Genomic DNA, 20,208 nt, shown 5'->3' with positions numbered 1-20,208 from the left:
TATATTACGTTTTTTTTTTTTTTCGTAATGATTTCATGACATTTTCGGGGGCTGTACAAACTAGATAACATAAGATAAATTACAATAAAGCTAAGTATTTGGAATTTAAAAATAAAAGTTGCACAATGATTACAAAATTAAAAAGAACAACTAAAAGGACACCTTTAAAAGCACAAAACGTAAAATAAACAGGCCAAAAAATGATTAAAATAAGTAAAAAAAAAAAAAAAAAAAAAAATCGACTCACTTCGGGAACTAACTTCGGCCTCCCGATTGACAGGCCAAGGCGATACCGACCGACCTTCCGAGATCTTTGTTAGGTCAGTTGGTACCGCCTTGGCCTGTCATTCTGGAGACCCAGGTTCGTTCCCGGTGTGAGGTAGAAATATATATTAATGCCAATATATATGGTCTCATACACGTGTGTGTGCGTGTGTGTGAGTGGTTCTTTTAAACGACGTGGCACACGCAACAGATGGATTCAGTTCTCACAAGAAAATATAATTTTATTTTGAGAGAGAGAGAGAGAGAGAGAGAACTGTGAGTAACGAAGCAATTTCGAGAATTTGATGCATCAGATGTCAATTGTAAGGGGAGCTAAATAAAAATCAAATAAGCCGCAAAATAAATAAACAAATAAATAAATAAATAGATATACAAATAAACAAACGTGTAACAGTGAATTGTGTTGAATTCAATTGGAACAGAATATAAATCTGAAGAATAAAAACTAAAAAGGTCACACAAAAAAATTCGCAAACAATAGAATAACAAATGACGATCATAGCAATTATCATGACAATCTTTTATGAGAATGAAACGATCATATTGAGTATTTTTAACGGTGACTATTTTTGTAAGTATTCCTCGACCTTTATTCCTTACACAAAATGAAACAACCAAATAATGAATACCAATGGTAGAAATAAAGCGGTTTTATAGAGAGAAAGGCGAATAGAGAGAGAGACAAGTAGATTGAAAGAAAGGCAAATAGAGAGAAAGGGGGCGAATTGATCGATACATACAAACGTGTAGTGGCGAGTGGCGCCTGAATTATCTTATTCTTGGTGTGCTAATGATCCTGAATAGTATATGAGGAAGCGAGCTCTTTGTTTATGCGCGCCAAGTTTTTTGCCGCTAGCGGACGCTTCGTTATAAATGAGTTCTTATCCCATTTGGACAGACAGTCCCACGACACACTAATGGATTATGGAATGCAGCGGCATATTCTCTCGTTTTTTTAATAATTATTTTAAGAGAAATTTCCCTTGTGAATATATATAGTACGAATGACCGGCATTCGTGTATGTTAATGGTCGTATGCTTGCTGTCATTATCATTTGTATCACCCTCGTCATTTCTTTTTTCTTTTGTAATCTCCATCATTATCATCAACATCATTATCGTTAGAATTATTTTATCATCTTCGTCATGCTATTGTATTATCATCATCATTTCTACCTAACTTTCTTTAGCATTATATCATCGTCAGTATCATCATCTTGTTGTCAACGTCATCATCAACGTCATCGTTACGATTATCATAATCATTATGAATATCAGTTTCATGATGATAATCACCACTATTCACTATTATTATTATTATTATTATTATTATTATTATTATTATTATTATTATTATTATTAATACTCAGAAGTTGAACCCTATTCATATGGAACAAGCCTACAGGGACTATTGACTTGAGTTTCAAGCTTCCAAAGAATTTAGTAAAAGAAAAAAACTGAAAGAAGTAGTCTCACTTATTAAAAAAAAACATTAATTAATGAATTGATAAATAGAAAAAAATCATTAAAATGCAAGAATCATCATCATCATCATCATCGTTGTTTATCAGAATCATTATGATTATGAAATAAAATAAAATAAAAAGTTTCCACATAGGTTGATCCAGGCAGTCTATGGCATGTATTGTAACCAAGTTATCCCTGTGGCCTAACTAGCCCGAATGCTACGTCCTGCTAACGAAGTTGCAAATAGGGTTTAGCAGGTGGCACTTAGTAACGAGAAGCGAGAGAGAGAGAGAGAGAGAGAGAGAGAGAGAGAGAGAGAAAGAGACCCATCCCACTTACTAATGAAGTGCCAGTGTGTGTATGTGCGAGTTTGTTCTGAGGGTCGTGTTCCGAAACGAACATATTTTCCTACCACTTTTTTTTTCGTCTTTTTTTTATGCGCTAATTGTAGTTTTGGAATTGCTTCGCGCCGCGAATAATGTGGCGGCGGGCTGTTTAAAACTTTCGTCTTTTATGCTTCATTAGCAAGCGGTTTTTCCATTTTGAATTAGGCAGGGGCAATCCAGGGTCAGATATGTGTCCTTTTTTTTTTTTTTTTTTTTATCTTTTCATTTTGTGTGGTAATGGTAGTTGTTCAGCTTTGTTCGCCACCCATTGGTAGATGCGTTTTTTTTTTCCATTTGGTACTATTGGCAGTGGTCGTAACCTTTTACTAAAAAGTAAGCCTGCAAGGCAGCAGAATGCATTTGTTACTATACTTTCTCTCTTAGAATTAGGTTCTCCTAACTAGCTTTTTGTCTTCTGGTTTTGCAAATATACCGTTGTTAGGTTTTCATTTCCATTTTTATCATAAATAAATAAGCAGGGATTTTGTATATAATGGTTATTATGATGAAGATAAAACATATTTTGAGAAAAAAATTGAATCTTAAATTAAGTAGTATGAAAGATTGTGTGAGGTTAAAAATAATGAAATATATGTAAATAAATAAATAAATAATAAAATATTTTATTTTTTTTAACCTATATAAGAAGTAAAATATATTTTTTTTTGTAAGATAAATTGCATTTTAACTATTAAGTCGATATTAAACACATTAAATCTGTTGTATTTCAAATAGATTTTTTGTTTTTTTTTTTTTATTATATTATTTTATTATTGTATATTTAATATATGTGTTAGAATAAGGAATTTAATAAATTTTACAGAAAAGTAATTATACTATCTCTAAAAATACTTTTCCAAAATACCACTGTTATTCTAGGAGAAAAAACGGGAGGGAATAGCACCCAACCAAGCACTGAGTAACAGGCTCTTATTATCCCCTTAAGGCTTGAGATTGAACAGGTCCTTGTTATTCCTGCTTAAGGCTTGAGATTGAACAGGTCCCTGCTTAATGCTAGCCAAGTGCTCGTTCTTGCAAAAGCAGATCACATGTCTGGGGGATGCGCATGAGTATAATGACCCTCTCATGGCACCAATAAAAAAGTTCCTCTGTTTACGGGGTTACAAGGAAGGAATACATATAGTGCCCATGAGGCTCATGGCCTTTAAATGGGAACACGTGCATGCACTCATTCTTATGTCAATATCATTGTTCAAACAAATAAAAATATCATTGTAGAAAAGTGAAATGAAACCTGAATCTGGATGGTTTGGATAACAAAAATATGTTTATCTTCATAATAATCATTATATACAAAATACAAAATTATGTTTTTAAATATTTCAAAAATTGTGATTTTTTTACCACAATTTAAAAAAATAATTTATTTTTTATGTTTTTATTTATAATTGTTTTACTACAATTAAATTGCCTTTATACAACATTCTCTCTGAGAGCTGCTGTATTTCTGGGAAAGTTATTTTGTAGTCTATCTCTCGGCAAAGAAAAACAACCTTGTCTTTTAAATTTTCTATTTTCTTTGAAGAATCCTCAAACAGTGCTAGTTACCACGTATCAATGAAAATCATACAACATAATTATTAAAAATTTTACAATTAAATAAATTTACCTTTATACAATATCATAAAATTTACAACAGTTATAATAATGATTCAATTTTTTCATTCAATGTTTTGTAATAATAATTATTAGTGTGTTATAATAGGATGATGAAAAATTGTATAAAGTAAATATAGAATTTATTCATTATTATTATTATTATTATTATTTATATATATATGTTTGTTAGATTTATGTATATATGTCCCCATGATTTTCTTCATCAGGAGTTGCTTAAAATAAATACCAATAGTATTCCATGTTATTTAGTTTTCTTGTCATTTTCTCTAGAAGGAATTGGAAATTGAATTGATTAGGCATTAAAAAAAATCTAATAGCGATAAAAATTTTATATGGTAGTCCAAGAATTATTTTGGGTGTGTGTTGACATATTAAAAAGACTGCCTAAAATTTATCAGAAATTGATTATCATTATTATTTAATATTGCGACCATAATAATTTAACAACAACAATTTATTTGATGTTTTTTTTATTTATTTTTATTTTTTTGGTAAATAAAATCAATTATCTATTTTATTATTTTAATGTAAATAAAAATCAATTATCCTTTTTATTATTTTATTTAATTGTAAGTATTTAAGTTAAATATTTTTTATAACAAAACAAAATAGAATCATTTATTTAGTTAAATATTTTCTATAACAAAATAGAATCATTTAACTTAAATTAACATTAAATTCTACAGTTAGACCTAATCGTCATTTAGTCGCCCGTTAGACCTAAACGTCATTTTCCTTATTAGTTACAACATATATATATATATATATATATATATATATATATATATATATATATATATATATATATATATATTTATATATATATATTATATGTTGCTACTTTGATAATGCATATATCTTCTCTTTGACTGGCGTGAAATGTCATATAAAAGAGGGGGTTAGCAACATTTTCAGATTCCTTAGTTAGTTCAGAGTTATAGGATGTCTAAAAAATGTATGTTTAGATTTTGCATAACATAGTAAAAGTTAGAATGTAAAGAGAGAGACATTAACTTTGTCCATTCCAAGATAGAAATTGTTTCAATACTTGTCATCCCGCCTCGAGATTAAGGGAGCTCGCGGTCTCCATGTTGTTTTCATAACATGTCAGTCAGTACTTGCTTGCTCGAGTCTGTTTCAGACACGTACTTCTTTGTCGATAACCATGTGCAGATTTCATGATTTTTCTGTAAAGTTACATCATATTAGAAGCTTCTAGAAAGAATGCACTATCTTTCACAAGCCCAAAACGTTTTGAACCCATCAGTCTCTTGAAGTGCCCATACAAGGAGAAAGAGAGTGTTTCATTATAGACTTTGAATCCCTGGCGTTCAGACATCTCTCTCTCTCTCTCTCTCTCTCTCTCTCTCTCTCTCTCTCTCTTTCTCTCTCTCTCTCTCTCTTGCATCATTTTTTAATTCATATTAACGTAACGTAATTTGGTCACTCGTAATTTTTAGATCTCGGATTTCTTAGAGTTATTTAGTATTGTTTAGTGTTTTTTTTTTTGTGGAATCTGAACAAACATGGTACAAGTGTGTAATGGCGCCGTCCTTATCTTTTGTGAAATTTTATGAATTGGTGAATTTTTTTGGTTCAGGTGTCTGGTTTGTGAGGTAACTCATTTAATGAATGGTAAGTGTAATAACCAGATACTTGGCACTTCGTCACAATATATATATATATATATATACTATATATATATATATATATATAAAAATTTTATTCATGAGTGTTTCAAAAATGACAGTATAGAAAATGTTAAGAGTGAACTATTACGTATAAGAACTTGTTGCAGTGCAGCTGGGCGTTGAGTTTCTGCTACAAAATGAAGCTAACTGGTATTAATGTGTTGAATTCAGACATCTGTTCTATTACTGGCAGAACATTTTCCTCCCTTTCTTAAAATAACTATATTTCTTATTTCGGAAGATTTCTTGTTTGACGCTTTTATGAAAATTCGTCTGTGAAATTTTCTAGCATAGACAACTAGTATTAGCAATTCCAGGAATTCTTGGGAGAGAATGATAAACATCCACTTGTAGGAAATACTAAATAAAATGGCAAATCCAGAAAAATTTGGAACCGATAGCACAGCCGACAAACACTAATGGCAGCATATGCTCCCAGCTGACGTGGAGCCCAAAAGGACAATGTTATAAGTACTATTAAAGCAATAAAGGAAGATTTCCTGCCAAGCAGAATGCCGGTTTCTCAGACATAAGGAACATTTCAACATTGATAGAATAAAGGGTCTGAAGTATATCAATATCATATACTCTGCTTTCTGGCAGATTTTAATGGCAAGGTCTCATAGTTTCGGAAGAGGTTGCCTGGAGTTAAAGGAAATAGCAGTATTACTTCTTCTCAACTGGTTCTCATTTTTATATAGGGTCGTCGTTTCAGATGAGCCATTTCCATTTATTTCTATCCTGTGCTTCTGCCTCATCAATTCCCTTCTCATGTATGTCTCCTCTCACACAGTCCTTCCATCTCTTTCTTGGTCTCCCTCTTCTTCTTCTTCCTTGAACCTCCACCCCCATAGTATCTCCTCAGCATGTTCAATACTTCAACTACTGATATCAATTTGCAGCGTGTATTGATGGAAACAAGTCTAAAATGTTCCTGACTTGCAGAGTAGGTTTTGTAATAGAATTGCACAGAAAATTTTTTTTTGTCCCAGATCTCTAAGATGTCTTCTTCACTAAAGATTTCCTCCACAGGAAGGAGACCCACCCGCGTGTTTCTCCTTCAAGAGAGACCACAACCGCTGTCCCCGTCCTGCGAAAAGAAGACGTAAGTCCAGTAAACAGAAATATAGACTTTCTATTTGGTTGTCGACACTTTGGGCATTAGACATGACGGCGGCTATTTCAATGAGCATAAGATAAGAACCTTTTTTTTCTAGAAGTAATTCTTGATACATTGTTAGAAATACACTTTTATTAGTACTGTTGGGACTAAATTAGTATTATATCATTATAAGGATTTTATTTCTAAGCCCTATTTCATGTTTACATTTCTTTGGCAAAGGTTGATCATTAACTTATGTTATTGGCATTATATTCTTGATAACGAATATGTCTTTTCATCACTTGTATAATATGAATGAAGAGTAAACATTGATTCTTTTGTGACCTCGTGCATCTTTTCACCAAATCCAGTGCCTGATTCTCTTTGAAATGATTTACTGTGCTAACTGTCTCTTGTTAACGTACCCTCACAGATCGGAGGGTTTGAGAACGTCAACCCCTCTCATGTCACGGCGAAGAGCTGTTTGAAGCTGACTCTTGCTGTCTTCTGAGCAGAGAAGGCAATTGCGTGGAGAGGAAGGCCTTACCAATCACTTCCATGCGGTGGCCAAATGGACCAAAGGGAACTCCAGTTGTGCCTTACAAGTTTGGAAGCAGTGAGTGAATGACCACGTGCATTATGATGAATGGAGCGAAAAATAGAATTTAGGATAAAGGCCAGCTCTGAAACCTATGAGGTCATTCAGTGCTGAAAGGGAATTGAGATTAGAAAGGCTGAAAGGTTAACGGGCGCATTATGGTGAATGTACAGATTCCTCTGGCTATAGGATAGAAGAAATACGAGAAATCCACCCACAAAATTATCCTTCAGTTTATCCAGAGTTTAATATTGTTACTAATATGGTATATGTACATCAGTAAGCTAAACAAAGCACAAAAGCTCTCATAGCACAACCCTTGAGTCTCGTGCAACACGAACTTTCATGAGTAATGGGGGGGAAAAAAATGAAAATGAAAATACGCAACTAAAGTATATGCAAATGACTCGGAATATCTTCATATGTATACAGAAAAATTTACCAAAATCATGTCAGTTCTTACTCTAGCAACCTTAACCTCCTCCATCACAAGACTTAATCTAGCAGCAATCCTCCTCCATCCCGGGACGCATATTCCCGAACTGTATATGGGGGGCTGCTCGGTCAATCACAGCCCAGAAAAAGTGATGTAGAATGACGTCATCTCCCTTTCTGCCAAACATCGGAGGAGGACGAATGATGTTGAAAAAGTTTTGTGCATTTTGCAAGAACTCATTTCGTCGGTATTCACCCATTTTGGCTATGTTTAAGATTATTATTCGCTCTCCAGCAATATGAATTATGATTTTTTTTCTACTATACACGAACTACCTTTATGTAAGTGAATTAGAAAAACATAAATCGAATGCTTAATAGAAGGAGGAATTTTCATTTGGCAGTATAACATTATGGTCTGCACTTAAACATATTTATTTCAATAGCGCGGAAGCTAATCTCTCGCTGTCTCACGAAGCCACAAAAGTATTATGTTGAACGTTCTGGGTTGCCGCCTCTCACATAAGCCTGCCCTATTAAGTTTATAAACCATCCATGGGCATCATGTCTTCATGTAGTTTGTCCACTGCTCCCCTAATTTGCCTCAGCATGCAAGTTGGAAAACCATCATGCATACACGCATGCATGTGATTAGGAAATGATTCCCCATTCTTCTTTCGTGAGAGAAGTAATTAAATTTCATTTCATCCCAGCTTTATAGAGGGTTAGCTCCTTCAAATAACTTGGGTCTGTTATGAGTGAGAATGAAAACTTGGATGCACAAGTCAGTAATAGAATTCAGTGTACATGAATGAATTGGAGAAAGTCATCAGGGATACTTTGTGACAGGAGGATAAGGGCAAAAGTTAAAGGAAAGTTTCACAAAAGCATCGTTAGATCAGCCAGGTCTATGAGGCAGAGACTTGACCAATAAAGAACAAGAAAGAGAATGGCAGTAGCCCGAGATGAGAATGCTGAGGTGGATGTGTCGGTGTCACAAAAATAGTTCAAATATTTTGGTCATGTCATGAGGAGAGAAGATTGCAACATGTATGTAAGAGTTATGAACATGGAGGTGGAGGGCAGAAGAGGGAGGGGAAGGCCAAAGTTCAGGTGGAAAGATAAATTATTGAATGACATGAAGGAAAAGCTTTGGTCTAAGAGAACAAGATGTACAGGACAGAGGAAGATGGAGAAGGCTGACTAGAAACACCGACCCCATATAGAAATGGGAAAAGCTGAAGGCAAAGAAGAAGAAGATTTCAGCTTTATAATTTGGTCTGCCCTTGCTTGGAATACTGCTCTCATGTCTAGAAAAGGTGCTCTACATATACATAGGCCTGCTTCCTTTCTTGACAGTTGAATTCAAATCAGTCAGCTTGATTAATGATCACTTGCCTACTCTCTCTCTCCCTCCCCCCGTGCCGCCCACTCCCTCTCTCTCATATGAATATTTTCTGTCATTGCTCCAATGGAGTTTGCACACTGTATTCCTGCCACCCTAAAATGTCCAAGAAACATTTGCCATGCAAAGTAATCGCACAAGTCATCTTTGAATATGGCCAACTTCCATATTAAATGGCACAGTGAAAGATTCTTCAAATTGTCTCTAGTTGTAGAATTCTCATCCTCTTCAGTTTCTAGGGTCTTTTGACAAATCCCTCTTCAGGATGCAAGTTTGCCGTCCACTTGAATCAATCAATTATTTTTTGTTCTAGCATTATTAGAATTTCCTATTGTATTTAATTATCAAGTTCAGTTTTATGTCTGTGAGCTTGAGGTGGGTCGTCTGGCCCACCTCGCATGCTTTTCAGTAAAATAAGAGCAACATGACCTCCTAATGCTGTTTAACTGATATCTGTTACATACAGACAATATAAATGTAGCTTGTAATACTACTGCTGAGTTAACATACTGAAACAAATGTTTCCTCTTTTTTACACTAAATAATTCTAACATAAACTATTGAAAAAAAAAAAATAAACTGAGCTGATACACAGTGGTAACACAGTGTTACTTGCAGTCGTTTACTAAGTATCATTTAACTATTTTGAAAATTGGAGATATGGCTAATAAAACTTCTTACCTTAGTCAAGTTCATGATAGACTAATGTTACTGCCTTGCGGCCCTATGGTCGTATTAAATATATTATAAACCTTTATCATACCCTGAAAAAGAAATGGCTATGGGCCAATAGCATTTTCCTGATGTTGGTCACCATTATAGTAAAAGTCAATACTTTGGAATAAACCACTCACAATCAAACCATTATACATAAGAATTTTCTAAAAAAAAAAAAAAAAAAAAAAAAAAAAAACAAAAAAAAAAAAAAAAAAAAAAGGACAATAATTTTTAGTCGGAGGCCAAGCCTAAGACCCTAAAAAAAAAAAAAAAAAAAAAAAAATCAAGGCATTTTTTGTTCACAGCATGATAATAAATGACATTCCGACCAATTTTTTTTTAAAAAAACGTCGCCCAAAAACAAAATCTCTCATTTGGCCTGTGCAAGATTTTTACACATCATAGGTATCCAGGATTTGAAGGAATGTGTGCAGGATTTTGAAATTTGTGTGCAAGATTATTAGGTTTTCATGTGCGTTATTTTTGAGAATTAGTTGTGGCTTTTGAGATTCATAGCAAGATTTTCAGTAGGCTACTCAGTACACTCAGTGATTTTGAAGCTTTGATAGTCTATAATTTTATCTACCAGGTTTTACAACATACTGCTTTGTAGAGTTAGGCAACTTACTGGTGGGTTGATTATCTTATTAAGATCCTTACTATATGGGGCCAAGTTGTAGACCAAACATTGGCTTATTGAAATGCACCTTCAAGTGTCATCCATGTAGGTCTATTGTTTAGCCCACAACACTCAGGTTTAATCTATGTAAACTGCTTACATACTATCTAACAACCTAGGCCTAGACTCTTATCACACAATGCATAGGCGTATATAAGTTTTGCAGTCTACTTATAGGAAATACTGTAAAAACGAATTAAATTAAATTAGATATGTGAGCTTACACTTGGCTAACCTATATCCTGCCAGTGTCAGTCTTTTAGGCTACTACTCGGACTCATGCAATTTGAGTCGAGAACAGACACACTTGTTTACATTCTGTGTAACATGACATTCTTATATGAAAATGATCAAGTTGATGAACCATTTATTTTGAACGTTCAAAAGTTTGTGTTGGGCACTATATGTTGATATTAATTTATCATTTTAATTGGATATAACGTTATGTAATAATGAGGTTATAAATGTACACGAAATATATATATATATATATGATAGATATATATATATATATATATATATTATATATATATATATGTGTGTGTGTGTGTGTGTGTGTGTGTGTGATAATTATTCATAATATGGCTACGTGCGTCAAACGTTCGAATTGGCTAACATGGTAGAGGGGGTATAATATCGATTCTGATTACGAAAAAACCGAGTTCGGCGGTGATTCGTAAGGTCAGAATCGATATAAACTTATAACCTCACTGTTAGCCGAATCGCTAACATCACTGTCGGTCCTGATTTCGTTCCTGTCCGTTGGACAGTGGTTCGATCCGATGAGGGGACGAAATTATTATCAACTAAAATTCCCCGTTCGGTACATATATGAAAATATATCACTTCCGAGGTAGAGCGAATTAGATATTAAAGGTCATTTGTAGCTCGAATGATTTATATGAATCTCGGTGATGTGATAATTATTCATATATATATATATCATATATATATATATATATATATATATATATATATATATATATATATATATAATATATATATCAGCATTAACGAATTCTCGTATATGAAAATGAACATCAAACTCTCCTGCAAGGGTAACTTTTCCATTTCTTCAACATTCATCTCAATTTTGGGGATTTGTCTTATCGCCCAGTAGTCAAAAATTCTTCACCGACGACCAAAACAAGGTTGTAATGTTAAAATGTGCAATGATGCGAAACAACGAAGTTTAATTAAGCTTCTAAAACAAATAGGTATCATACACTCTGTGGACTTCTTTTTCGCATTCATTGCACGTAACTTCTAGCAATATGTGGAATGTAGGGTAGATACACTATGTAACATTGCACTAATTTAAAATGTGACTAAAAATACTGTAAGTAAATTTAGACTTATTTGTATCATTAATTGAAGTCTAAATTTATTTGCGATGTTTCAGTCTCGCATTGAACAAATTTTTCAACATCATTCGTCATCCTCCGGATATTGGCAGAAATGGAGATGACGTCATTCTGTCACTGTTTTTTTTCCAGGCCTGTGATTGGCAGAAAAGGGAGATAACGTCATTCCTATGTCACTGTTTTTCCAGGCTGTGGTTGGGCGAGCAGCCATTCCGTTGATTGCAAGAAATGTGATGATGAAATGAATAATTGTTTGCGTACTTATTTTTTCCCAAAAATATGCGAAACTTTTCAACATCATTCGTCCTCCTCCGGTGATTGGCAGAAAAGGAGACTACGTCATTTTACGTCACTGGTGTTCCGTGCTGTGATTGGCGAGCAGCCCCCATGTCGGCAAGGGAATATACACTTCAGTAATATGCACCAGGGACATATTCCTGCGACGAACTCCTCCTCTAACCACAAGCTTATTCGACACTCCCCTCCATCCACATGCTGACTTCATAGTCATTCTACCCCTGCCCCATTTCCCTTCACACTTTCCTTTCTACATACCGGAGTTAGTTCGGTGGTATGCTCTTTCTCTATTCAAAGGCTTCTGAATTCTTCAACCCTTTAGACCAAACCTATTTGCTTTCATTAGCTTTATGATTGAAAGCTTCTCATATGCTACATTTATTACTTTGCCATCTCTTTTGTACATAAGTACATTATTATATAATAAATAATTCCCAATTCATCTCAACCACTTCTTTCTATTGTCTTTCTTTTGCAGCTAGCATTCAAACTTCACTGCCCTAAACGAGAGTTGACTCAACAACTTCACATGACTAACTTTTGTTTCCTTGGACATTCCTTTTCTCTTCTAAACCTTTAACAAAGTTCTTGTTGCCTTCCTTGCCCTACCCTTCTGGCGATTTACTCTGGCCTCATTCTACTACCATCTATTACATTTATTCTTAACCATATACATGAATCAGTTGCATAATTTCTTGGTCTATATTTTCTTCTATATTGTTTCCAGCGGCTGTGAATAGAACAGCAGTAGAGGCAGGGCTGGCTCACTGGGAGTTGCATACTTGTATTGACTTCCAGCTAATCAGTGGTACTACTCCAAGCAAATACTTGAACTTCATTAAAGACACTGGGTGCTGGTCATATGTTGGAATGCAGTCAACACCACAAAATTTATCCATTGGAGATGGATGCACTGGGGTAAGTCTTCAGTACCCAGTAGAGAGAAAGGCAACCCAGTACCCTTAACTTGCATGATAAACTATTACAATTTGACGAGCCTTTGTCATTAATGAACACATTGCAATTTTTTTACTTCAAGTTGGTGGATTTTTGAAAAAATGGGCTTAGGCTTTCTTTTTCACATTCTTATTGGTATTTCTTTTGATCTCCACTACCAATCCATCATTTGATTTGTTTCCTTCAACAATTGCTCCTACCCAGGTCCCTTAATGCTACTGTCTTCCTCATTTACTTTTCAGCTGGGGAGACTGTTGCTCATGAGGTGGGCCACGCCATGGGATTCTACCACGAGCAGTCCCGTTCTGACAGGGACAACTATGTTTCTATCATTTCTGGAAACATACAACCGGGCTCAGTGGGAAACTTCCAAAAACAAGGTTGACAACAACTACTCAGTCAAATACGATTTCACGTCAGATTTGCATTATAGGTTCAGATGTACGATGTCTCTTAATTTTATCTGAGTCTGTAAATTCTATAGTTTCAATTGCTCTCTTTACCTCTACACTCTTAACATCTTCTAGCATGTGTGCTTTATGATATTGTACTGACAAATAATTTTGTGTCAGCGTTAGATGACGCAAATTAAGATTTGGTGCTTTTGTCTTTAGCAGAGATCACTGTCTTCGTTCTGGTAAACATAAAAATGTGTTCTTATAATGCATAATGTAACCTTGAGGAACATGCAAATATAATATTTCCTCTTTGATCCCACAGAAAATATCTATATTGCAGTATAACGTTTTCAACATCCTCTTCCTGCCGATAGTACTTAATTCTTTACCTATTTGAAGTAGGATGTTTGAGTCATTCATGTTTAGTAATGGACAAAGTTTTCTTTGTACAAATATGGTTTAACCAGTCATGAATCTCTCATCATTTAGAATAACAGGATGTCCCCTCGAACGTATGATTATTTTCTGATTTTCGTCATCATGTGAATATTGTGAACTGAAATACTACGGCTATAAACATTTTAATAGGAATTGGATTAACGTTACTTTGAAATCTTCCCCTGTATTTCTGCATTTAATCAAAGTTTCGCCTTTTGCTGGAACAGTATTCTCCGTGAATGGAAAAAAAAATACAATAGCAACAAAAAATCCGTTAGCACAAGAACTTATCGGCAAAAGGACTGGGCTGAGCCACTACGATAAGCTACTGGCGAACACGATGTATCCATGCATTAGTGAGTGCTATTCAACTATTGCAGTATGGATAGGATAGTAGAGAGGGTTATGATTAGAACTTTACACTGTACAATATGCTTTACAGTCATGCTATAATTGAGACAGTGAACTAGACAGCAGTGAAGGAATGCAATAATCTAATGCTATATTTCTGGTCCCTCTCTGCACTAATGTGGAAATCAGGAAAATGGATGCAGAATTGCAGCATATCCACGAACCCTTGTCAGAACGATGGCTACATTGGTAAAAAGTTTGTGGGCCTGTGTTTGTCGCAGCGGAACAAGTGGCGCTAACTGCCAGATTGTTAATCAAAGCTACTACGGTAAGTATGTAGCTGCCGAACATTTGTAAACTCTACAGTATAAGTCATTATTTGCTTTGCTTTGGTAGAAAAGAATGAGATTCAAAACATATGGTTAGAGTAACTTAATAGTGTACTTGTATGGTATGAGGTTTTGGAATAAAATAATATGATATGTGGCTCTGTATCGTGACAATGTTGCAAGAATCATCAAATAAAAGAAGAAATAATTTTTAGAGAATTCAAAGAAGTCAACAAGAAAAAAAAAAACTTCATGCAAAATGGCAATAATCTGAATACGAATATTACACACCGCATTCCATCATGATTTTAATGCCTTCAACGTAAGAAATGGTCAACACAAAAGCATCTTATCCATTGTAATTATGCAATTAGCTCTGAGAAGATTATTTCTGCTTGCTAAAATCACTTGATAATGGAAAATATTAAGATTTATCATTCTTCATGATGGCATATGCGTAGAATAAATTACAGGAAGAAATGGGAATTTAGAGAACTGCTTGAGGTCAGAATGCACCTATTACAGTCTGTTCCATTTCATGTGCCCAATTACTTAACTAAATAGTCCCGAAAGTGCCCAAGTACTGAGGTATTGTAATTATTTGTATGCTTAAGAAAAAAGTATTTAACTTTGCAGAGTATTCTGGAAAGAAAACCTCAGTACCATTGCTGTCATACTGTGTGGCTTACTACTGAAGTTTCCCGCCTTCCTTCCATTCAATCCTCAGACCCTAGGCAAAACCTCATGGACAACATGCCTCCTTGCTTGTACATTTTGCATATCAACTTACAGCCGTAAATTATTAAAATACCTCTTATTCTCACTCGCATAGCCAGATGTCTTTTTTATTTACCTACAGTAAGATAAAAAAAATAATTTTTAACAGTCCACCGTTCATTTGCATTGGACCTGATTAGACTGTTCGTTAGAATCTTGTCATTCGTGTACTCATATTTATGTTATCGACATAAGTCGCCTTCTTTATGATCTACATAAGACGGGTTTATGGTTATTTGCGCTTATAGGCATTCAGTTGTATTACTGAAGGAACATTTTACTCTTTATGCATTAAGCCTACGATATCGGAAACGTAGATCTAACATTAGCAGCCTAATAATCAGCATCTTTCTAAATTTTGACTGCGATAAACACACTGTAATGAATTTGTTTTGGGTTTTTAAAAACACACAGGTCTACAAAGTTTGAGTACTAAAATAAGACCCTCCTCTGATGGCAAAAAATAGTGAATATCAAGTCAGAAGAAAAACAATTAATACAAAAATTCTTAAGAAAAAGAGGTTTGAAAGAAAGATAACAATTTTACTCTCCTTTCAATGGAATGTTATTTAGCTCAATGGTCAGGATACTGATTACCCGCATGATATCCATTAGCAATTGAATTTGTTCGCTGGTTTTAGATTAGGCCAGTCTTGTGCTTGCACAGGATTTTGATCTAGGGAAACTCGTAACCTAATGACTGAGAAACTGTCAGTCTGTCGCCATGGCACATGATCCACCTGCGCCGCCTGGTGAATAGTTACCAAATACAATTTGCCGAATACCGCCATATGCCTTGTGCCTGAACCATTAAGATAACTGATGCAATATTTTGTAGCATAGTAGTACATGTACAATCTTGAGTTCTGCACTAGATGGTGTCTTTAGATCTAGATATTTTTGTTGTCATTACAAAACCCGATTGACAGTATCTGTTTGTATTTGTAGATAGTCTTATCTCAGGTTGTTCAGCGAAGGTTACTGCACCAGGAACAATAAAATCTCCCAACTACCCTAGTAATTACCCAGCAGGTAAGTTTAAAGTACCATACTAGGGAATAACAACTCCTAGGTAACCCCGCACTTGACAATTGTTACGTTTTCTGAAATCCAGCTAAGTTACATGTCACACAATCAGATAAACTTAGTTCTTTTGTTATGCACCCAACAGGTCATCTGCCCTTCTACTGGAATTCCTGCTATGCTTGACATATACTGCTTCTCAGTGACAAATAAGGACATATACTTGTGTAATTTCCTTCATTGGCATAACTGCCTCCAAGATTTGGCTGAGTGCATCCTTACCCCCATTGCTTCCTCTTTCCCAAATACCAGAGAACCATTAATGGGTGCAATGTGTGTTAACTAAAACGTGAGACTTATTACTTATTATTTTCCCCATTCCCTCAACGGCAGTTTTACAGTAAGCAAATAGTAATTATTTATGAATTATGTAAGTAAGCAATATTTTTTAGAGGAAACCTTTCTGCAACAGAATATTCCTGACAGGCACGACATAAAGTTACTGAGCACTTTCATTCATGAATTAACATAAGAAATTCTGTCTTCTAGACATAAGAGTAATTACTTTTAATTACTGTGATAAGAAATATTGGCAGATTTCTCATAGGGATCTGTTGTTTGGGCCATTAGGATTTTCCTTGTGAAGCTTGTAGCACAGATGGAATGAGTGTAAGAGTCCTATGATTGCAGAATTCCTTCATATATACTCTTTTACCACTGAATTTTTCATTCAGGAAAAAGCATACCAACCCTTTACCCTCCCCAAATGAAAATAACCAGTCCCAAGCAGTACTACCTTCTATAATCAAAATGCAAATAATGAAAATTTTAGCATGATGGATGCTATAGATATTGATTCATAGATTAGGTTATCTTACAGAAAATCTCTGAGAATTCAAGTATTTGATACTAATATCCTAAATTTCATTCAGAGCGAATTATTTAATCATAGTATCTCTACAAGGCTGCCGTCAACATGCAAATAACTTTTGGGACTGTTTAGACAAAAAAGATCCAATCCAGAACAATGGCAAGATAACAACAATCCTTTCAATCTATTTGGGCAGTCATCAGCAACAATCAAAATTAAGAGAAAACTTCAAAGTAGGCCAATATAAAAAATCTATATCCTCTGTCCTAAGGAACTTAGAGGGTCAAATCACAAGGGCATTAGCACATGAGGCGAGGTATGAGTGAGATTCAGAGTCTGCTGCTAACTGATCTATTTGCAGAATATTCACACAGCTCAAGGGCTCATGCGAGCCACGATGCAGCTTCCGACCTCTGACAGATCGAAACAGGGATTAGTTTCAAGCATATATGTTTGTTCACAGATAGAAAGCATAAATATGAAATGGTACAGATATTAGACTGAAGATCATACATGCCTGATTGGAAAGATGGCAGTGCAATGCATACAATGGCATAATGCATAAATGTGACAATAATAACAATTAAGATATGTGTATAAAAGCTGTAGAGAGAGGTTGTCTTTCTCTGGAAGACGGTGGTTTTAGGTGTGTGTAGGCCCCCCATATCGTGGGCACTACAGGCACTTTCATGCATGACCAATTACTGGTTAAACTATTTGAGTCTTGACATTAAAAGGCATGGACTGCGATACAGCTGGGCAGCAAGATTTATTTTCAGACACATGTATATTGCACAAGTATCTCCACACACACATTGACTAACTTCTTTTGAGGAAACAAAAAAATCACACCACTCAAAGTTCTTGGATGGCATAGAAACTAGCAAGAGGTGATCAGTAGGGATTAAAATCAATGATTAGGCATTACAGATCTATCAAAATCTCTCCAGCTGGTTTCTGGAACGTTTGTTATAGCCTTGTACGTGTTTCGAAAAGTGATTTTGAATACTTTACACAGGGCCAACCACAATTAACAACTTCCCAGTGCCCTCCATTAAAGAGTGTTATTTAAACAAGAACAAGCACTTGACAGTTGAATAACTAATCCTTAAGCATGCGTACAGTTTTATCATATAAGAAGTAAAGAATTAAATTTTCTATCAGTACAAAGCGTAGTCTGAAGGTAGTGGTATTTTCTGCTTTTATTAATTCCCAGGTGCAAGATGCGTAAAATGGATCCAGGGCCCTAAATGTACCATTGTGAAGATAAAGTTCAATTCTTTTAGACTTTATGGAAAAAATCCTTATTGTGGCGGAAAACATCTGCTGTTATTTCGACGCCCTGGGAGATAAGGACCACCAACTTACTGTTGGTGACGTGTAAGAGCTCAAAGATTGTTGCCGAACAAATATCCTTGACCATTCTGATTAAACTGAATTATCCTATGAAATTCATTGTTGCCATTCACAAGCTGCGTTTTCACACCATATAAGATCTTGGCCCGGCAACAGTTCAAACAACTAACCAAATTTCATTCAGATGTCGATATTGCATCAGCACTCCTCTAAACGGGTACGGGTTTTGGGAAAGAAATTCACTGACGGATATTTTGTCAGCCATTGGCATTACTTTACAATAATGGAATTAGGAACTTAGGAAGCTCATTTTCTCTTCGACTTTGCAGTTACTGTGATCGAGATATTGCTGCCGGAAAAGAATTCAAGTCTTCAAGCAATCAGATGATCCTTTTCTTCAGGACAGAATCAAGCTTCTATCCTGGATGGTCTGCTAATGTGACCTTTGAACGTGTTCCTTCATGTCTGTAAATACTTTCATTTATCGTTCGAGTTGGATTTTTATCAAACGTTCTGAGATTTCTTGCGTCTGTCGTATTTTGAATCATATCTTACTCCTTGTTTTTCGATTAAAAAAATTTGCCTAGACAAGGCACTGTGCCTAAATCCTTAATCTATTTTTTCGGGATGTTACCAAGTCGTATGTGCCTCCTTGTTTTTCAAAATGTATTGTTTTCTGACTAAATCATCTATTGACCACGTGCGGGTGGCTGCCTTACATCATTGATCTTGCCCACGGGCGTTTTTATTTTTTGTTTCTGTAGAGTGAATTGGAACTTATGCTAATCCTGTAACGTCAGTTTGGAAACTAAGCCTATTTGTACTATGTTTTGCTCTGCTATAATCAGTGTGCCTCAAGTAAAGGGTCGTGTAGACCGAAAGAGTTTTGGCAATACTCGTCGTTTCATTTTCCCCTTGTGGTATCACCTTTATATATATATATATATATATATATATATATATATATATATATATATATATATATATATATATATATATATATATATCTACATAATTACAGTCCAAGTACGACCACAACTACTGGTGGTAAATGCAAGAAAGTACAGTTGAGTCCCATCTCAACGCAATGGACGTCTCCCTCTTCTTCAGGTCTGGGTAATTACCCCAACAATGAATCCTGTTCACTTCCATTATCATCGGTAAGTCAGTTTCGTCACTCAGCAGACATTGCATTGAGGTCGCTTCTCGCGATAAACATTGCTTTCACTTTCAAACTGGGAATCCTCTCTCTGATTTTTGTTCCGGCTAAGGAACAGTCCCTACCAAAATCCTTAAGAGGCCCTTGCAATAGATTCAAATATTTTTTTTCTAATTTGTTGAAGAAGAACTTTATTTCTTCACGAGACGTAATTCCAGCGGGTTAAGAACGAGAAGTTGAAAGAGAGGATTCCATAAACTTTGGTAATAATTTGAGTGAGGGTGTCTGCAAAGTCAGTGACTGCATATTCCAGGATGGGGAAAAGAACACAGAAAGATCGGAAGGAGCTCGTGGTATCCATTGATGATTAAAATCACTTTAGCACGGGATTTGTTTCTCACACATATCCACAGGTGAAAAATAATAGACAGGGTATAGGTCCTGACCGTTCGGCTTTATTTTCAAGCCATTGACAGGACTGA

The 20,208-nt window shown here is 35.1% G+C and overlaps 1 long non-coding RNA gene across 1 annotated transcript; it reads left to right on the top strand.

Annotated features, from left to right (window-relative positions):
- Positions 1 to 14,089: 14,089 nt before the first annotated feature.
- LOC135199162 (uncharacterized) lies at positions 14,090 to 19,668 on the top strand. Its single transcript, XR_010310940.1, has 6 exons — positions 14,090 to 14,216; positions 14,401 to 14,539; positions 16,266 to 16,349; positions 18,428 to 18,591; positions 18,897 to 19,034; positions 19,589 to 19,668. It is a non-coding gene; the product is annotated as an uncharacterized LOC135199162 (long non-coding RNA).
- The last annotated feature ends 540 nt before the right edge of the window (positions 19,669 to 20,208 follow it).

This window comes from Macrobrachium nipponense, chromosome 25 (genome assembly GCF_015104395.2).
Source record: "Macrobrachium nipponense isolate FS-2020 chromosome 25, ASM1510439v2, whole genome shotgun sequence".
NCBI classification, from domain to species: domain Eukaryota; kingdom Metazoa; phylum Arthropoda; class Malacostraca; order Decapoda; family Palaemonidae; genus Macrobrachium; species Macrobrachium nipponense.
The sequence above is the reverse complement of the archived record's forward strand: the minus strand, read 5'-3'. Positions and strand labels throughout refer to the sequence as shown.